This window comes from Centruroides vittatus, unplaced genomic scaffold (assembly GCF_030686945.1).
Source record: "Centruroides vittatus isolate TY-2023 unplaced genomic scaffold, ASM3068694v2 scaffold_2569, whole genome shotgun sequence".
Classification (NCBI taxonomy): domain Eukaryota; kingdom Metazoa; phylum Arthropoda; class Arachnida; order Scorpiones; family Buthidae; genus Centruroides; species Centruroides vittatus.
The window spans coordinates 1,299,961-1,318,867 of NW_027122690.1; the positions used below are offsets into that span (position 1 = coordinate 1,299,961).

Below are 18,907 nucleotides of genomic sequence, written 5' to 3' on the forward strand. Positions count from 1 at the left end.
TTTGGGAAAGATATTCGATAGGAAATTAAAAAGAATTGTCGTGTTTTCCAACTCGTGAAATTTGTGAATTGCTATTGTCTTTTGAAAAACTTCGTAGTCGTTGTGAATAATAGACTAGTTTTTCGACATAACATAGCCTAATTGTTAAGTTTGATTGCAATTTAATAGACGACAATTTCCTTATTAAAAAGCATAATTTGATTGAAACGGTGGTCGTTTCTATTCAAATAAATATCATTTATTGAAGTAAGTAAAAAGCAATTAAGCGAATAAGAAATTATTCGTTTCCATTTAAAGAAGAAATTGCAGTTTTTGATAAATTACTGACGTATTCATGTTTATAATAATAGCGAGGTTGAGGCCGAAGTTTTAAACGTGAAAACGTGTACGTCGGACGTTCAGCGCCGCTTTCCTGTAAGCCTAGAAGTTTGACAATGGCGTTTGGAAAGTCAGTAGAATCATGCTCGACATTCCAAACGCCATTGTCAAACTTCTAGGCTTACAGGAAAGCGGCGGCTGAACGTCCGACGTACACGTTTTCGCGTTTAAAACTTCGGCCTCAACCTCGCTAATAATAATAAGAGACCGTCCACTACGTGTTCAGTTTATAGGAAGAGGGGAGTTACAAGAAGTTGGGACCCCCTCCCTTAAAGTTTCTAAGCCATTTCTTTAATTCTGGGGGTCCTCGAACTAATTTACATGTAATTAAAGGGGTTTGTCAATAGTACAACAGGGAGAAAGATGCGAAAAGTTTACTGTACCCGCAACTAATGGACCGATTAAAAAATCGAGTACATTTTTCTATATTAATTTTCTTCACTTTCCAATTTAGTCCCAAAAGAAATTTTAATTAATAAAATAATTTTTATTTAGATGCTAAAATAATGATACATAAGTAACTATAATTAATTGTTAAGTTTATAAAGCATGTTTGTGTATAGTCTACACAGTTAAAAACCTACATCAAATTAGTAATATAGCTATTCTATTCGATAATAAAACAGTTTATTTAATACTTTGAACCGAGCGATTATGAAAATGGTTTATATTAAAATTTCATTGCAACAAATTGTAGAATTGCCAAACTTAACAGTAAATTATGCAAGACATTTTTCTCAAAAATTTCAGAGAAATGAATATAAAATATTTTAAATTATTATAAAACAGTGAATCATTTTTTAATGTAATTAATTATATAAAAACTGTATTCGGTAAAAAAAAATTCGAGTTAACAAAGGGAATTATTTATAGTTAAATTTAAAGCAGTTTTACAAAATAAATAGAAATTTTATTTATTGAAAGAGGGCAATTGCCGGTTGTTAACTGAAAGCGGTAGACATTTTGAAAGTAATTTCTTTAGTAAAAAGGGCCCACTGTTTAAAGATAGTCTGAGACATTTATTAGAAGATTGGCGTGTTATCGAGTCATTGCCCTCATTTCATTCAATTTATTGGAATAGTTACTTTTCCAATTCCCGAAATTTATTTTATTTTATTTCATTTGCTCGTAGTTTTGTTTATATGAGACTATATTTAAGTATTTAAATGGCCAATCTGTTACTTAATTATCGCAGCTGTCGCGAAGTATCATAAAAATTTATCTTTATGATTTTTAACGTAGAAAAGTATTTAATAAACAAAAAAATATATAGTTTTTCAATAACAGAAGTATCGTAAATAGTCGAAGTCCAACGTAAATACGAGAAAAAAGGAAGGAAGATGCGCTTCCTTCCTTTTTTACTCTTATTTCTCTAATTCTAATATTGAAAAACAAATAAAATATGGGTGAAATATCGTATTTTATAATACATTTGCGTAATATAATCCACAGAAAATGATAAGTTTCAATAATTTTATCAAACTATACGATGATAAGTTACTTTAAAGAGGATGATAAACATTAATATTTTTTTTACTATCCACGAATTCGCAGTTTAAGACTCGTTGATATCACATTTTAAATAAATAACAGCTCGTTTTTAGACTCCATTTTGAATTTTAAACTAGAAGCGGCGATATGTTTGGGCTTTTTCGCCCCTTTTAGTAATAATATGTGTATTTAAGAACATTTAATTATGTGATTATGAGCACGAATGTACGTAAAGTATAGCATACATGGCATAAAAAGGAGTGTAGAAACGAGTTATGATTTCTTTGAATATATAATATATATGTATGTACCGGTACAGTACGTTAAAAATACATAGACTGTTGCATAAAAAAAGATTTTTGAATAAATAATAATTAAAAAATATTTATTATTTAATTTAAAAAAATTTTTAAATATTTTTCTTTATATTTTTTTAAAATAAATATAACGTTATAAAAAGCATCGATATCCAATATATTACGAAAAAAATTCAATTAATAAATCACACATTGTGCCATCTGTTGTTAAAACCGTACATTAATAAAATGATTTTTAATGGATTAAATGGTTATAAGCCAAATATAATTAATCGATTAATTATTATAATTGCATCGTAACCTAAATTAGATAAAGTGAAAAATATTACTTTAAATTGGTTTAATAATTGATAAACACGAGAGGGAGAGAGAAAATTCCGATAGTTTTATTATCACTCGTTATCAATTAAAAAATTCGATAACCGAAAACAAATAATGATAAGTTATTTTATTTTATTTTTTATCGGAGATTTGTGATTGACAATTTAAACAATTAGTTAAATAATTCGGCATTAGTCATTCCGCGCGATTGAATTATTTAAAAGGCCGAAATCTATTTTATAAAATAATTGTAGTCTACACAAGTGGAGTGAAATTCTCGCTTGCTCATGATTAATAAATTTGCATTGTATTTTTATCACGCCGTTCGTTTAAATTTATTAAATTCAAGGCTATTTAAATTTATACACTTTAAAAAGATTTTCTTTTTTTTTAGTGGTTTTTCGACTGGTTTCAGTTTCCTTTCGCCTTCGATTTCAATCCCGCACCGAATAAGACTGGCATACGTAATACGTAATATAGGACTAAATAAATAAATTTAATAAATATCGCATTATATAGTAAATGAAAAATAAAAGAGAACATCGGTTTACGGGAGCGAAGAAAGAATTGCGAAATATCTCTTTCAAAAAGTGTATAGTTTTCTGAACACGTGACCTATATGCATAGTGTACATCCGGGAGTGCGGGACTTAGTTTTGTGACCGCTGATGTCCGAAGCGGTCACAAAATGTTTCCGATTAGGGTGAATTTACCTAAAAAAATACCGTAAGTAAATCACTTACTTGTCATTAACGGTTAAATATGAAGTAAAATCTACGAATATGTCAATTAAAGCTCGTTAATATCGATTTAAACGCCGTTTATATGTTAAAAACAACCTTGTATCTAAGCCTAACATGCTAGGATGGGTGTCTTCTGCTAACGTGAAGTTGTTTTTAATCGATTAGGAATTAAGTCATTTATTATTTTAACGTCCGATAATATCGGCATAGAAGTAAATAAAGATTTAAAATAGATTTAGCGTCGATGTGGCGAATGATAATCTTATTTACCCGCGAAACATTACGTGGTGAAAACTGTCAAAATTGAAGGTCACTGATTCGAAGTGGATCCACTTGAACTGATTGACAATTTCTTACACTTTTATGCCTTCGAAGAAACGTGTAATGTTAATAAAATGTAATATTTAAGCCAGGTTTATTTAGATTAGAAGTGAAACTGTACTGTTATTGATTTCTTTCGATTGAATTAATGATAAACTATTGATTTCATTATTTTAAATCTGATTTGATACGAAGTTAGATTATTCGTATATGAAAGAAGTCAATTATTAAGAGGAAACACAGGTAACAATTGCTCTTGTGTGTTAATTCTTTGATAAAGTAATTAATTATATCAATGGCAGTTTTAATTTAACCGTATGTGTATACGCGTAATGTTAATTTTCTAGATGCCAAATTTGTACCTTTAATGTCTAAATTATTTGATTTGATATCAAATGTTACTTTCATGTTAGATATACTATACTTCTGAAAGTTTTGATTATATTCCTAAATTGTGATAAGTATCTCCTTTCCGAATTAATGGAGGTACGAGTACGGTCTGTTTGATAGGCGGGCCTAGCAAATAGACTGTATTCATAGCCTGGAGGCTTTAGAAATATATAAAGCCAGCCTGAGCAACAAGTGTATTAATTTTAAAGATTTCAATATGATATCGTGTGCATGGAGGTACCTTTATGAAAAATTTGGGCAAATTTACCCTATATTCATTCATTCTGTACTGGTACATCTTAAAATTGTATGTTTACGAGTTTTAGCCGTTCTAACGTCTAGTTGTTGAATTTGATTTATGTTACATGTTCGAAATTTAAAATTGTTTTTTTGAATATTATCGTTTTAATGTTCCAATTTGGAATTCGTTAAAAAACTTGATGCAGGCCTTGGTGAAGGCCGAAAACATTTGGACTTTTTGTTAATATTTGTTACTGGTAGTTAAAGATTTTGTTTTATGTGATAGTCTAATCTTAGAGATTAATTCAAGATTAACAAGAAATTGACTTAAATAATAGACTTATAAATAGTTAATGATGGACTGATTTTAAGGTTTTGGTATTTGTTCTCTTTTTTTATATAATAATCAGTTAAATGATTGAATAATTTTTGTGAAAAGAATTTGTTTGAATGCTTATTTTTCATTGTTGAGAATTTTTTTATAACTAATATTTTGATGTAATTAATAGCAATTATAAGCACTTGGGAATTTAAAGTGTAAAAGCATTACATTAAATTCAGATAATTTAAATTGTTCAATTTTATAGATGTTCTATTTAATTTCAATTTTTTTTTTTTTGGTTGAAGATGGTCTGATTGTATGGTTTGAAAGCATTTCAGTTTAATAAATAAGTTTAATTGCAAAGAAAGTTACCAGTAATTTGTCGTTTGTTATTGAAGTGATTTCCGTATCGAAATTGCACTTTAATACAGAAATTATTATAAATGGTGAGAATAATTATGCTAAAGAATTAAATGTAAATGCATTTAAGAGCATTGACATTGATGTACATTGAATTAATCTGTCAAATCATCAGCTAATAATTTATTAGTTCAGGCATATTTTTAGATGAATTCAGTCATTCAGTTTGAAAATTTATTATTTACAAGATTATTTATAATCTGCAATGAAAGCATTTCATTAATATTTTATTTAGGTTTGTATTAATATGTAATTAAATATTAAAGTATATGCTTGACATTAATTATATTAATGTCATGTGAATGTAATATGTTAAATATATAATGTAAGCATATAATATATATAATACAAATATTAATTATGAAAAATTCTCTGCGAAGATGAAAGATGATTATTAATTGTTTTAAAAATTAGAAAATGGTTTGCAGATAATTGAAAGATATAGCTTTTTAATATATAAAAAAAAAATAGGTATTTAAATTATTCACTGTAAGCATTAACTAAAATGTATCTTATTATGAAATATTTTTTAAAATTCTATTTGAATGTTTGTTGATTTATGATTAAAATAAAAAATATATATATAATCTCTTTGATGTTTATTAGCTACAAAAATGTTTTTAATTTGTTAATTCAAAAGGAAGATTAGAAACCTGATTTTTTTATGTAGCTATTAAAAACACTATCCAAATTCTTTATTTGAAAATAATTGCATTTCTAGTGACTAAGAGATAAGAATAAACACTTCTAGAAACTACTTACGGAAAGACCATCAACATTTTTAAACCTTCCTAATTCTTTGTATTTTGTGAAAAAACTTTTAGAATCTTTTATAGATTGTTAGACTGAGCTCAAAATTGTTTAGAATACTTTTGTGTTAAGTTATAAATAAAATAAATTAAACATTTTGATTTCATCATTAAAAAAATATTTTGTAAATTATAGGCAGCATTATGATTCATAATCTCTAAATCTTTCTGTATTTTATGTTTTAGAGCAAAAACTCAAACAAGCAAACCTAATGTAATTCCCCAATGTATGGTATCTCCTGGAAAAATTTCTTACATCCTTATGCCCACACAGACAAAAATTCTGTTGAAGTATTACAAAAAAATGCAGGACTTCATTCTGATGAATGAAGAATATATCATGATCTTAAAGTTTGAGTTTATACCCATCCATTAAGATGGAACAATGTTTCTATATGTTGAGGAATTTCTTCTTAAGCACTGTAAGATCTGACAAAAACTGCAAAGACATCTTAGAGTTAGTGCAATTAGTTTGTTTCTTGTCTTATTTCAATTCAAGGATAACACTTATATCTAGTGTTGCCACCTTTACAAAATCGCTGACCCAGACAGTAAGTCAGGTTTGTTCAAACAGAAGTTCCTGATGCATGCGCAATGTCATTTTACAATGAAGAATAATGTGCATGCTGGTTCTAAATCAGTTACAGTTAGGGACTGGGGACTTGCATAGGAGTAATGTACAAGCAAAAATAAAAAAAGGGTCGAGAGGCAGGTTTTGCGTCACATGTCAGCATAAACAGAGTAACGTGGTGGAATGGCAGATAAGTTTCAGTGAGTGTGAGGTCTTTTGTTATTCAAATGGTATAAGTTTATAAGAATATTTGCAAGAACTTTGTTTCATTGTAATTTTACAATTTCTAGAAGTTCCCGGACAAAATTAATAGTTCATCCGGACAGTGAGTCAATTCTCGGACTGTCCGGGTGAAAACTGGACGGGTGGTAACACTACTTATATCAAGAAGAGTTCTTGCATCAACTCTAAGGATAGTTTTTCCATCTCCAATGCCTAGAAATGGACACTGAACTCTAAAATATAGTTATTTTGGATTTATTATTTAAGCTAACTATACTGTATGTATCCAAACTTTTAAATTTTTTTTTCCACTGCTGCAGAAATTCTTGTGGCCCTGGATTGATCAGAAAATTATGATGATAAATTCAATAAAATAAAATAAAATGGTTTTGGTTAGAGTAGGTTTAACACTTGAAACTTATTTCACTAAATTGAACTTAAATTTTAGAAATTGTTCTTACCATACAACATTTCCATTATATAAAACACAGTTAAAGTATGTATTAATGACACTAAACTCTGAATACACTTAGCAGATTGTTCACATACATAACTTCAAGTGTTCAGTACACTACAGCATTAACACAAAACATTTAGTGTGCCCTATCATGGTGCACGTTGACAAGACCTAAATAAACTGTTAATACACAATATAAACTTACATCCTAGGCCTCTTAGTACTCTCAGAGCAGAAAGAGGTCTATGGACCCCACAGAACTGTACCATATAGAAAAATATCTTTTTAAATTTGTCATTTTATTTTAACTTCAGTTTTTTGTATTTTGTGTGCTTGATTTTTTTGAATTTATAGTGTTTTTTAATCATCTTATATGCTATATTTCATTGTATTTGATTTTATTACCTAGGTCTTTTAAAATGACCAAAAATACTTGCATTAGTTAAGCATAATTTCTCTTGCTACTAAAAAGTTTTTATGGTATTCATTGGTACTTTGTATAACAGTTTGGCATACTTTTTATTTTTGTGATCCTTTGTTTTCAGCTCTTAAATTACTAATATGATTCAGTATTAAGCAAAACATACTAAATTGGTCAATAACATTTAAGTGTTACACACACAAATTTATAGATCTGGTTATGTGTTTTTAAGTATTCACAATTACCATAAGTGCTACGTCATCATATTAATTATGATTATTTATCTGTGTGCCATTAATTTATCTTTAGCATTGTGTTGTACTGCCAGACAATGTTAAGGATATTGACCTGCAAGGAATTACGTGTATTCCCAATGTCCATTTTAAGGATATTGATTATGGCTAAATTTTAGTATCAAATTCTAGAAGAAATGCATATATACTTGAAATTTCATATTTGTGTTTTCTTCTGAAAAATTTGTCTTGACAGATCACAAGAAATAATCAATACTATCTTAGAGATTTAAGATATAGTGCACATGTGTGGGCTTTTTTATTACTGTAAATGTAGAAAATAAAATTAAATTAAAAAAAAATTAAATAAATTTATTTTTTACTTGTAATATAACTTAAATAAATGATAGTATGAAATTCAAGAATTTTAAAATACAGCATATCTAAGGTATACTATGTCTAAAATTAATGTGAAATTTTCTTTAAAAAAGGTAAAGAATTGATGAAAAGGTTTATTTCTGGTTGTAATTCAGTTTTTTTTTTAATACAGTAAAATGAAACACACATCTTGTATCATTTATGTATCACCATATTAAAATAATGAAAATTCAGGAGAAGGGGGAAAAATGAGAAAGTAGTACTGCATAGATTCAAGTCTTCAACCTCAAGAGTAGAAGCCATGAGATTTATTGATTATGCTGTTGCAATTATTGTTTTTCACCTGATAACTTATACTAATAGACCTACAAAAGTTCTAATTTTAAACATTATCTTGAAAATTAAAGCCGATTGGACAAAACACTGAAACATGGATCAGTTATTTTCAATGTACATTCACAACGTGAAAGTTCATTGAAATCCATGATGCCATGGCTGTCCTCCTCTCTTCAGTTTGTAACATTTATTTCAGTGCCACAATGAAAAAAATTGTTTAGAGCAGTGGTTCTTAACCTTTTTAGTGGTCAGCACCCCCTTGAATCTGAAAATAAGCTCTTGCACCCCCCTTAAAAAATGTGTGTATATTTTTTATTTAAGAAAAAACATTTATTGCATAAACAAATGCCATGTTTATTTACAATATATATTACTATATAACATAAAAAGCAATATTTAAATTTTAATGGCTATGGTGGTTGTTGTTTATTCATAATAATTCTATTAAAACGAGGCTCTTTTTTTGAAAGAGCCACGCTTAAGTCATCAGATGCATTTAAGTGATTTCTGGCTTTTGTTTTGATGTGCAAAAGTGCTGAGAATCCCATTTCACAATGGTAGGTGGTGGCAAATGGTAAGTGTGTGTCTAGTGCTGCTTTTGCCAGTTGTGAATAAGCTTCTAACTGTTTACACCAGAACTGTTCTAAGTCTAGTTTTTCAAATTTCATTTCCATATGCACATTAGCTATTTTAAACAAAAAATTTTTGAAATTTCTCTTGCACCCCAGGTTAAGAACCACTGGTTTAGAGGAATTAGTTACTGGAGACAAAACTTGGGTATATCACATTACACCTGAGTCTAAGAAAAATTTTATTATTTGATATCACTCTTTATCTCATCTGCCAAAAAGTTCAAATAAGTTTTGTCTGTTAGTAAATTCATGAGAAATGTGTTTTAGTATTGCAAAGGAATTCTGTTAGTTTGTTTTCAAAGAATAAAGAAAATGGATTCATTTCTGTTGTAAGACATTGGATAAATTTTGATATGCCATTAGGTAGGAAAGACCAGGAAAGTGCCAACAAAAATGGATATGCCTGCTGCATGCAACTTTCTATATTGTACATCAGTTTAGCTTAAAAATATGTCTGGGATGTAATGGATCATCCTGTGCATAGCCTGAACTAGGCACCGTCCAAATGTCACCTTTAAAAAGCATCTTAGTGGCTACACTTCTCTGATGATAAGGAAAAAAGATGTGATTATGGACTTTTTCAAATTAAGTGGACAGTTTTTGAATGGAATTTTTGCCTTTGTCATGTCAGGAAAAATTTTTAGAAAAATTTGGCAATTTGTAGAAAGTTTAAATCTTAGTTTCATGTGGGTATTTTTATACAGTGAACCAGACCACCTTTTTTAATATGAAGGGAATTGAGCTTTGTTCATTTATAAGTAAATTTGGTATGCTTTATCAAATGGCAATATTTTAAACTTTCAGAATTGGCTAGAAATGGGCTGTAAAGATAGGAAGTCAAACTTTTAAAATGAAACATGTTTTTTTTTTTTTTTAGTTTAAATTCAAAATCTAAATTAAAAAATACCAATTTTGTCTCAAAACATTTTTTTTCTGAAAATACCTTGATTGACCATAAAGTGATCTTGAAAGTGTTATGCATTGCAAAAAATGATATTGTAAAAAATAAAATATCTTTCATTACAAGATATTTTAATTAATGTACCATCAATGTAGGCAAAACAATAAAAATGTTAGCACAATAATCATACATAATTGATGCTGAACTAACAGAAATTGTTACTTCTGCTACATATTTTTGTTCATGTAAATTCTTCTGGCATAATCTATTTGGTGCCAATTTTAACTTTTTCAATCAAAACACAGTATTCAAGTTGAGCATTGTTCTTGCCAATGCAAGCATCTACTCTGCTTGAAAAAGAATTTGTTGTTCAAAGAACTTTATATTATACGACTATATAGATCATTATAACACCTTTGATAGGCATGTAACTGAAAATAAGAACTTATTTCAAATGAAAATATAATCAAAAACATAATGTTTACATTTTTTGACATTGAATATTCAACCAGCTGAAAAATGTCAAAGAAATGACTTGTAATAAGGTTTTTTTCAAAAAAAGTATATCATGCTTTTAAGATTATTTTATGGTCAATGGAGACATTTTCAGAGAAAAAAAGACTATATTATCTCATATTTTTACATTTAATTAGAATCTAAATTTTAAAAATATCATGTTCCATTTAAAAAATGACTTTTGGTGTGGATAGTGCATTTCCAGCCAATACTGGAAATTGAAAATATCATCATTTGATAGAGCATACCTGATTTACTATATCAAAATTTTTAGGCATTTTGATGAAACTCCTCTTCATTTTAAGAGAGGTTTATGGGTGTTCTGGGTCACTCTGTATATAAATTGGATTCTGGCTCAAATTTCTTTCCTAATGTGATTTTTTGCTATTAAATAAAGTGTGTCCTAGTATTTAAATGAGTTTGTTCATTTGAAAATCAAATCATTAATATGTATGCTTCTTCCATTAGTTTGTCTTTGACATTCCAATGTGTTAAATTTTACTGTATTTTGATTGATATTTAAAGCTTAGTTTTTCTGCAGCCTCTTTAGTTCTCTTTCCTGTGCAGAATTAAATAGTAAGAGGAATAGGCATCCCCTTGTTTAACGCCAGTGCTAATGATAAATAGTTCAGATGTTTTTCATTGTAGAGAATTTTTTTGTATTTTTCATGCATGAATAACACATTAAACAACTGTGACAACATTAAATAAATGGTGTTAAAAGTTTTTATATAAGCATAAATACATATGCAAGTACTTTTTATGATGTACAGAAGAATCTCATTTTAACAAATTGCTTAGGCTGCCAAAAATCATTTGTTGTTCCAAGAATTTGTTATATTGCGAATAATGGATTTCCTGCACACCCAGGAAAATATCCCTTGTTTGAAAAAATTTCCATTTTTTATCCCCTTATATATAAGAAATACTAGTTCTTGAAATTGTCCAGTCTCTTGAGATTTCTATTCTTTATTCTATTGAAACATGTATGTTTGTAATTTATATTATGCTGTATATGATTGTATATTATTCCATACGTGTGTACGACAAAGCTGATGAAAACTGTACTTACTGGAAGCATAAAAAGAGGCAAATTACATATGCTCATTAGTGCTTTGCTTGACTTTGTGATTTGTTACAAAGGTTCGTCCGTCTTGGTTTCTTTCAATGCCACTTTTTTATCTATTGAATACAGCATTGCTTGATATTAGCAATGTTATGCACAGTACAGCCTGTTTGTTTATGCTGAAACCTGTCAGGAAGGTTTGCACAACTTGGAAATACTCTATGGCCTTGCTAAATTTCAGCACTATACTTGGACTAGCAACTGAGTGTTTACTAGGTGACTTCACCTCATTTGTATCAGCTAGCTGACACTCTTTTTACAATTCTTCAATTTTACATATCCCAAATGTAAAAGTGCATCATCAACAGTTACACATTTTCAGAAACACTTAAATATTAACTAAACATTAAAAAAATGAAGTTTACAATAGATTTTGGGTGGAAAAAATCAGTTGTTCTGGGTAATGGATCTACTAGAAGGTAAAATTAAATTAATTTGGTGGTACCTGGGAAAAAATCTGTTATTTCAAGAAATCAGTTAAAATGAGATTCTACTGTATTATCATTTTTGATCAAGCAAAATTTCTGTATAATATCAAACAAAAATTTTGAAATTTAAGGAACACAAGTTTAAAAATTTTTCTCTCACATGCATTAATACATAATGAAATTTTTGTAATTTTTAAAGTTTCTAAAATACTATATATACCTGAGCTTTCATGTTGGTAACAGAAAACAATTTTTTGTTTTAATAAAAAATACAAGGTGTTTCTATAGGTTCTCCTTTAACTGCCATATTGGCTGAATTAATTATGAGGAATATAGAATTTAAGGTATTCACTTCCCTTTTCACAATGTTATCTGTTCCTCTATACGGCTGAAAGCTTACTGGTTTGGGACATTCAAGAGAGGAGTTACTGCATTTCTTAGTTAGTTACTGTTTACTCATCTATAGCTTTCACTATGGAAGACAAAAAAAGATAGAAAAAGAAATTGCTTTCCTAATTTACATTAATAGAATTTGTAGGGGGAATATCTTGTACTGTTTATCATAAATTCAACTTAACCTCTTATTTCATTCCTGCTACATCTTTTCAGTTACCTTGTTATATAAATACAACTATATCTGCTCCTTATACTTAGAGCTCACTTGTATCTATTCTTCCAACTTTTGATACAGAAGAAACTATATTTTATTGCTATGGCAGTGAGCAGGGCAGGATACTCATGTACCAAATTTAATTACATTAGTTCTTTAGTTCAAAGATTTGCTCTTGCTATCCACTAAAAAAAATTGTGTTTATGCAATTTTCTATCCCTTATTTAGGACCTAATTCATTACATATTGTTTGTATTTTCAAAAAATACAGTCTCACCTTTTTAATCATACTGCAATAATCCTTATGCAGTATATTCTGTAATGATTGATAAGTATTTGCTCTTAGAAAGATTTGGTATTTATATGATCTCGTTACATCATTCACAGGCAAGTTTGAAGCTATATTACATAGGAGTCACTACCAGAAAGCTTATTAACTACGGTGGAACACCAAGATAACATTTTAAGCAATGGATGCTTTACAGAATTTACTAAGAATGTGTTGGAACAAAATTATGATCCTCTGTGGTTGGAGGTGTCATTAATAAAACACTATATGAACCACAGAACCATATTTATCTGGGAATGCTCTTACATAACAATGGATTCCTATAATAAATCTATCCTTGACTTTGCATATCTTTTGGGTGTTGCTTTTCAAATTACTGAAAATTTTATTTGTTGCTATTGTAATAAGTGAAGAGTTAAATTTAAAATTATTTTAGTTCTTATAATTTTTAAAAGATAATTAATCTTTTCCTTATTTCCATTTTATGTCAATTTATATTTTTAGCAAATTTTATGTCATACTTTTAGTAATTTGTGTTCCTTTTTATTTAATCAAAACTTTAAAAATTACTAAAAGTTTACATATTTATGTGCATGAGAGAAAAATTTTTAAATTTGTGTTCTCTTAATGTAAAATTTTTGTTTGATATTCTGTTATACAAAAATTTTGCCCGAAGAAGACTATAATACATCATTGAAAGTACTTGTGTATGCATTTTATGTTTATATAAAAGCTTTTAATCAACTGTCATTTTAATGCTGAAAAACAGTTGTTTAATGTGTTGTTTATGTAATTTGGCATCAAGTTTGTGTTCAAGCTTTATTATTTCCATACATAATTTTGTCATATTAATTAGCCTTCTTGGGATCCCAAAGTTACTGAAAATGCTCCATAGATTACCCTGTGAAAGATAGTCTGTGGAGTATTTTGAGCATTGTAGGGTTTCTTAAAGTCTATAAATAAGTTGTGAACCTCTTTACCATATTTATCCTCCTTCTTTCTCCTTGCCATATGTAAATGTTTGTTTTGTGATTTTTCCTAAATCCAGCTTGATATCTTCTAATGAGTTTTTTTTTTTGTAATATTGCCTTAATTAGTTGAAGATAATATTGGATAATATTTTGTAACTTGTTGATGTGAGAGAGAGAGCTACTTCCATAATTTTCATAATATTATCATAATTCCTCTCCTTTATTCCTCTTTCTTTCTTTTGAAAATAGGTATTATGAACAACTCATTCCAGTCTTGAGGTATTTCCTATTCCTTATAGATTAACTTAAATTCTATATTACTTTATAGTAAACTAAGTGACTCACATCAACATATATTATTGAATGTAAAATAACTGTCTTTAGTGCTAAAGGTGATCTTTAGCTGAATCAAACAACACACTTTTGCTTTAACAAGATTTTAATTGCAAGCACTTAATTATCAAAAGTGTTGATTTAAATCTTTTAAAAGCAAAAGCGTCATTTGATTCAGCTGTGATCTTTAGCACTAAAGACAGTTAATTTTATGTTTTACAACTGTCATATTAAAGTTACAATATATACAGAGTATATTTATAATTCTTCTATGTTGTAACTTCCATGTTGAAGCAGATATAAATGTTATTTAATTTTAATCAGAATTTTTAATAAGCAATGAATTATAAATAGTATTTGACAAATTTTGCAATCAATATTTAGTACATTTATCTTACAGAAAAAGCCATCTCACTCTAATACTGTCATTTTAGTTTTTGCAGTATGTACATACTAACAAAAATTAAAATTAATGCACTGAAGAAAGTAGTCCAGAATCATAATTTGTAGTGTACAAATATCTCCTGACCAGGCACACAAATTACAAAATCAGCATCAATAAATGTACAATTGTTCCAGAGCTTATAAAGCAAGTGAGTAATGCTCCTTATAAATCTGATTACTATTATTATGTTGAATTTATTAGCTGATGAGGATGCTTGATGATCCACCTGATCTATGACCTACTGAGCAAGTTCAAGAGAAGATACAAGAAGCAGGATCATTGTGTAGATCTGTTGGCTTGAATTAGAATCATAACAATGTGACAGTATGGTGATGGTAGCAGTGGATTCAGGACACACACACACACCTGCTACGAAGGCTCTAGAAACCCAGATAAACAATGGAATGGGAGAATCATGATATAATGAGAGCAGCAAATGACATTCATAGATTCACTGAATACCATCCACAGATTATCATCAAAACACATTATTATTGATGGTATCATTTTTTTTTCATGTTTTGCATTTTATCATGGAAGTATTTTATATTTATTATTGGTCTGCAATTTGAAAAAAACTGTAGACCTATAAATTTCCATCATCTGTCCCTCTTTCCTTAACCTCAGAGTTAGATAGATGAAAGACAAGACCAGATATGGAGAGTTTAAGAGCAGGAGGCCCTGTTAACTATATGCAAACTTCCGATGCAAACCAGCAGTCATGTTATTTTAATTTAAAAATTTTCCCTGAAAGGAGTTGTTCAAATGAACAGCACAACTCGATTGCTAAAGGAAAAGTATGATGTACTGGAACAGGCCACTACTAATTTGGGGTGGAGAGCATATATTTGTTAACTTAAATAAATTAAAAATATTAAAAATTGCAGCCTAGCATTGTAACAATGTCACAATAAATAAATGCTTGTTATTAAATACATTGTATTTGCAAGTTTGTTTTATGAAAATAATTTTATATGTAGTGAATTACAGGGATGGCCAGGCCAATAAGTCTGGACAGTTTTTAATGAAGAAGCTAGTCAGTAGACGTAATAAATGTTCTATTTATATTTTGCACTTTATTTTATTTACAGTATATATTCTTTCTTTTCTGTCTCTGTTTGTTTAATCTGTGGTCATTCCTTTTAAAAGTATAGGTAAATCACAAAATTGTTCTAGATTAAGGGATGGCAACTTATAGCATGCATAACAAGAATAACATAGGCAAATATTGTTAAATGAAACAGCAGATTTTAAGTCCACAGTACAGAACAAAAAATTTAACAAAAATAATACAAGCGTTGGCAAAAAGTATTTGAACATGATATAAGAAAATAAAAGTAGTTTACTTTGAACTTGTTTTACAAGAAAATAGAAATGTAATGTTTAAAACAAAACCCAATGAACAGAATGTCTATTTATCAAGTGTTAATTACTTTAATTTCAAATGAATAAACTAAACCATTTTCTCAAAAAAGAATTTTTACATAAAATAGTACTGGAAAAAAGTTTTTGAACATACAGGAAGTTGAAAGAAAATATTTGAACACTCTTCTAAATTTATTGATTTTAGCATTCTAATTTGAATGGAAGAAACCATTAACTTTAAGAGGTGTGTTTGTCATTTTCTAAGAAAACAACGATATTTTATCTGTCTTTGGCCACAATCAAAGCATTTATTAATGATGTGAGAAAATAAATTATAATGCTACTACAAGATGGAAAAAACTAAACAAAAGTTGTATTGTGTGTTGGTGTGTCATTAAGAACTATAAATTACACTTGGAAAAAGTTTAACGACACAGAAGACAAAAAAATTGTGTCAGAAGCAATTTCCCTAAAAACCAACAAGGCTCAAGATCAAGATTGAAAAAAAAAAAAAACTTAAAACACCAAAAAATGTTTTCTAAACAATTAAATGTGGAATGGAAAAAGATAAAACAAATGTCTGTGAGAGAACGGTAAGAAATAGATTGAATGACATGGGATTTTTTATTTGCAAAGCCAAAAGAAAACCCTTTCTGACCAAGAAACAAAAATAAGTTTAACATGGTCAAGATAGCATGAAAATTAGACTGTAGAAGAATGGAAAAAGGTTATTTTTTCAGATGAGTCATATATACATTAGGTGTGGTGAGGATGCAGGAAAAATTAGAGATGTCCTAGATGAGAAATTTAAGGAAGACTGTCTGAATACAAACTGTATGTTTCCAACAAGTTTAATGATTGAGGCAACATGCCAGCTATTGGATCTGGAAATATATGTATTCGTAATGAGGCTGTAATAGCAGAAGTATATGAGGAAATTTTAGAATCGTTTCTGATTCCAACAATCAAAGATTACATTAGTGGTGATGTTTTTCAGGATGATAATGCCACATGCCATCAAGCCAAACAAAATAAAGAAATTTTAAAGTTTAAGGGTTTGCAAATTGCCCAAATTTAAACCCTATTGAAAATTTATTGGCAAAGTTGAAAATGCTGGTGGAGGAAAGGGTGTCAACTAATAAAGATGAAACATAAAGAAGCCATTAAAATTAGCTGGGGTAAAATAACTTCAGAAAACTTCAGTGAATTAATTTTGACAGTGCCAAGATGCTTAAAAGCTGTAATAAGATCGAGGCAGACCCAATAAAATATTAAATGTTATTTTGCATGTGATCTCGTGATCTTTTTATTATTATTATTGTTTAAATACTTTTTGAAAAAATGGTTTGGTTAATTAATTTAAAATTGAAGGGATTAATACTTAATAACCCAATGAACAAAATATGTATTTTTATTTTGAACATTACATTTTTATTTTTTTGTAGAATGAGCTCAATTCGTGTTCAAATAGTTTTTGCTAACATTTAAATATATGTGTTTTAGTTAAACAAACTTTCAATTATTATTATTATTAGTATTGTCAAGTATCTTCTCTACTGTTTAATTCAACATTCTTATGTCTAAATTCATTAGAAGTTTGTTGAATATCTTATTCACAAATGAAGCTCCAAGCTCTATTAAATTTGTGTTTGACATGTAATATGGTTTTGTAGAACATGATAGAACAATAATTTGAGAGTACCTTCCAAGACCAATTCAATACTCTCTCCCCTTCTCAATCACTATTTATGACAGTTAAGATAAATTTACACTATGAATGGCTGGTGGCAGATTACTATCACTAGATCAACAATTAACCCTTCTTATTTGTCACTATTCATTTTGTTAGTGACAACTATTAAAGCTAGTGTTGGCTGGATGAGGCAATTAAGGCATTGACCTACCCTCTGGGGACTTGGATCAAATTTGGGTGAGCAATTTTCCAGAAATTTTTCGTGGACGGTGGTGTCTTGTCCCTCACCAACACAATGCTCGACTACCTCGTTTTGGGCCTGACTGTGAACCTGTTATTGGTATGGAAAATGCATTTTTGTGTCTATATTTAAAAGCACAAAAATTAACACCAAAAGTAACAGTACTTGACGATCAGTGATTGACTATTCATACTGCTGCATGTGACCAGTGACCAACTAGTTTTGCTAGACACCAACAGGCGAAACTTTTGTGCTTAAAGACTGTGGGCAACAACTATTGGTGACTGTTGAACATCTTCATTAAAAACTCACAATACAATTTTTTGTTGGTTTAGAACTTGTTAATTCTGATAACATTAAACATCTGAAGATGATTATCATAATTACAATAAGCAGATTTTACTGTAATTTAGAAGATAAAAGATTTATCTGTAAAAATCTTAAATATTTATAAAAAGTTTAATTCTACTATTGCTTTGTACACGATGGCATAGTTATTATGCCATAATCTTAAAAAATTTAAGAAATTGTTTTAATTTATTACTTTTAAAATATTAAATCAGTTGTAATTATAGTTAAATAACAATTTGAAGACAGTCAATAAGTTTAATGATAAATGTATTATTCTAAAAATTTTAATGACAAAGTGCTGATTTTTCAATATATATATAATTGATGTACTGTACAACAGTCCAATGATGTATATACAGTATGTATCATTCATTGAACTAATCAACTGTTTGTTTGTGTATGTGCATGTTTGTTTTTTTGCTTGTTCACTTATTTGCTCATAGTTGAAAATGCAGAAAGTAAAACATAATTTCCTTGAAATCAAGAAACTAGCAAAGTATTATAGAAAGTGAACCAAATTCTGCCTACAGAATAGATTATATAGGTTACTTATTTTAAAAAAGTATAAGATATATTATACATTTTAAAATTATCTTAAGATAATTTTTGTACAGTACATAGATGATCTTAAGTTCAA

The 18,907-nt window shown here is 28.6% G+C and overlaps 1 protein-coding gene across 1 annotated transcript in view; it reads left to right on the forward strand.

Annotated features, from left to right (window-relative positions):
• The first annotated feature begins 3,086 nt into the window (after positions 1–3,086).
• The window catches only part of LOC136987697 (myocardin-related transcription factor A-like), a 107,629-nt gene continuing 91,808 nt past the window's right edge, over positions 3,087–18,907 (forward strand). Inside the window, exon 1 of the mRNA XM_067285456.1 lies at positions 3,087–3,232. The gene's annotated coding sequence lies outside the window, so the exon portion shown is untranslated. The remainder of the gene's footprint in view (positions 3,233–18,907) is intronic.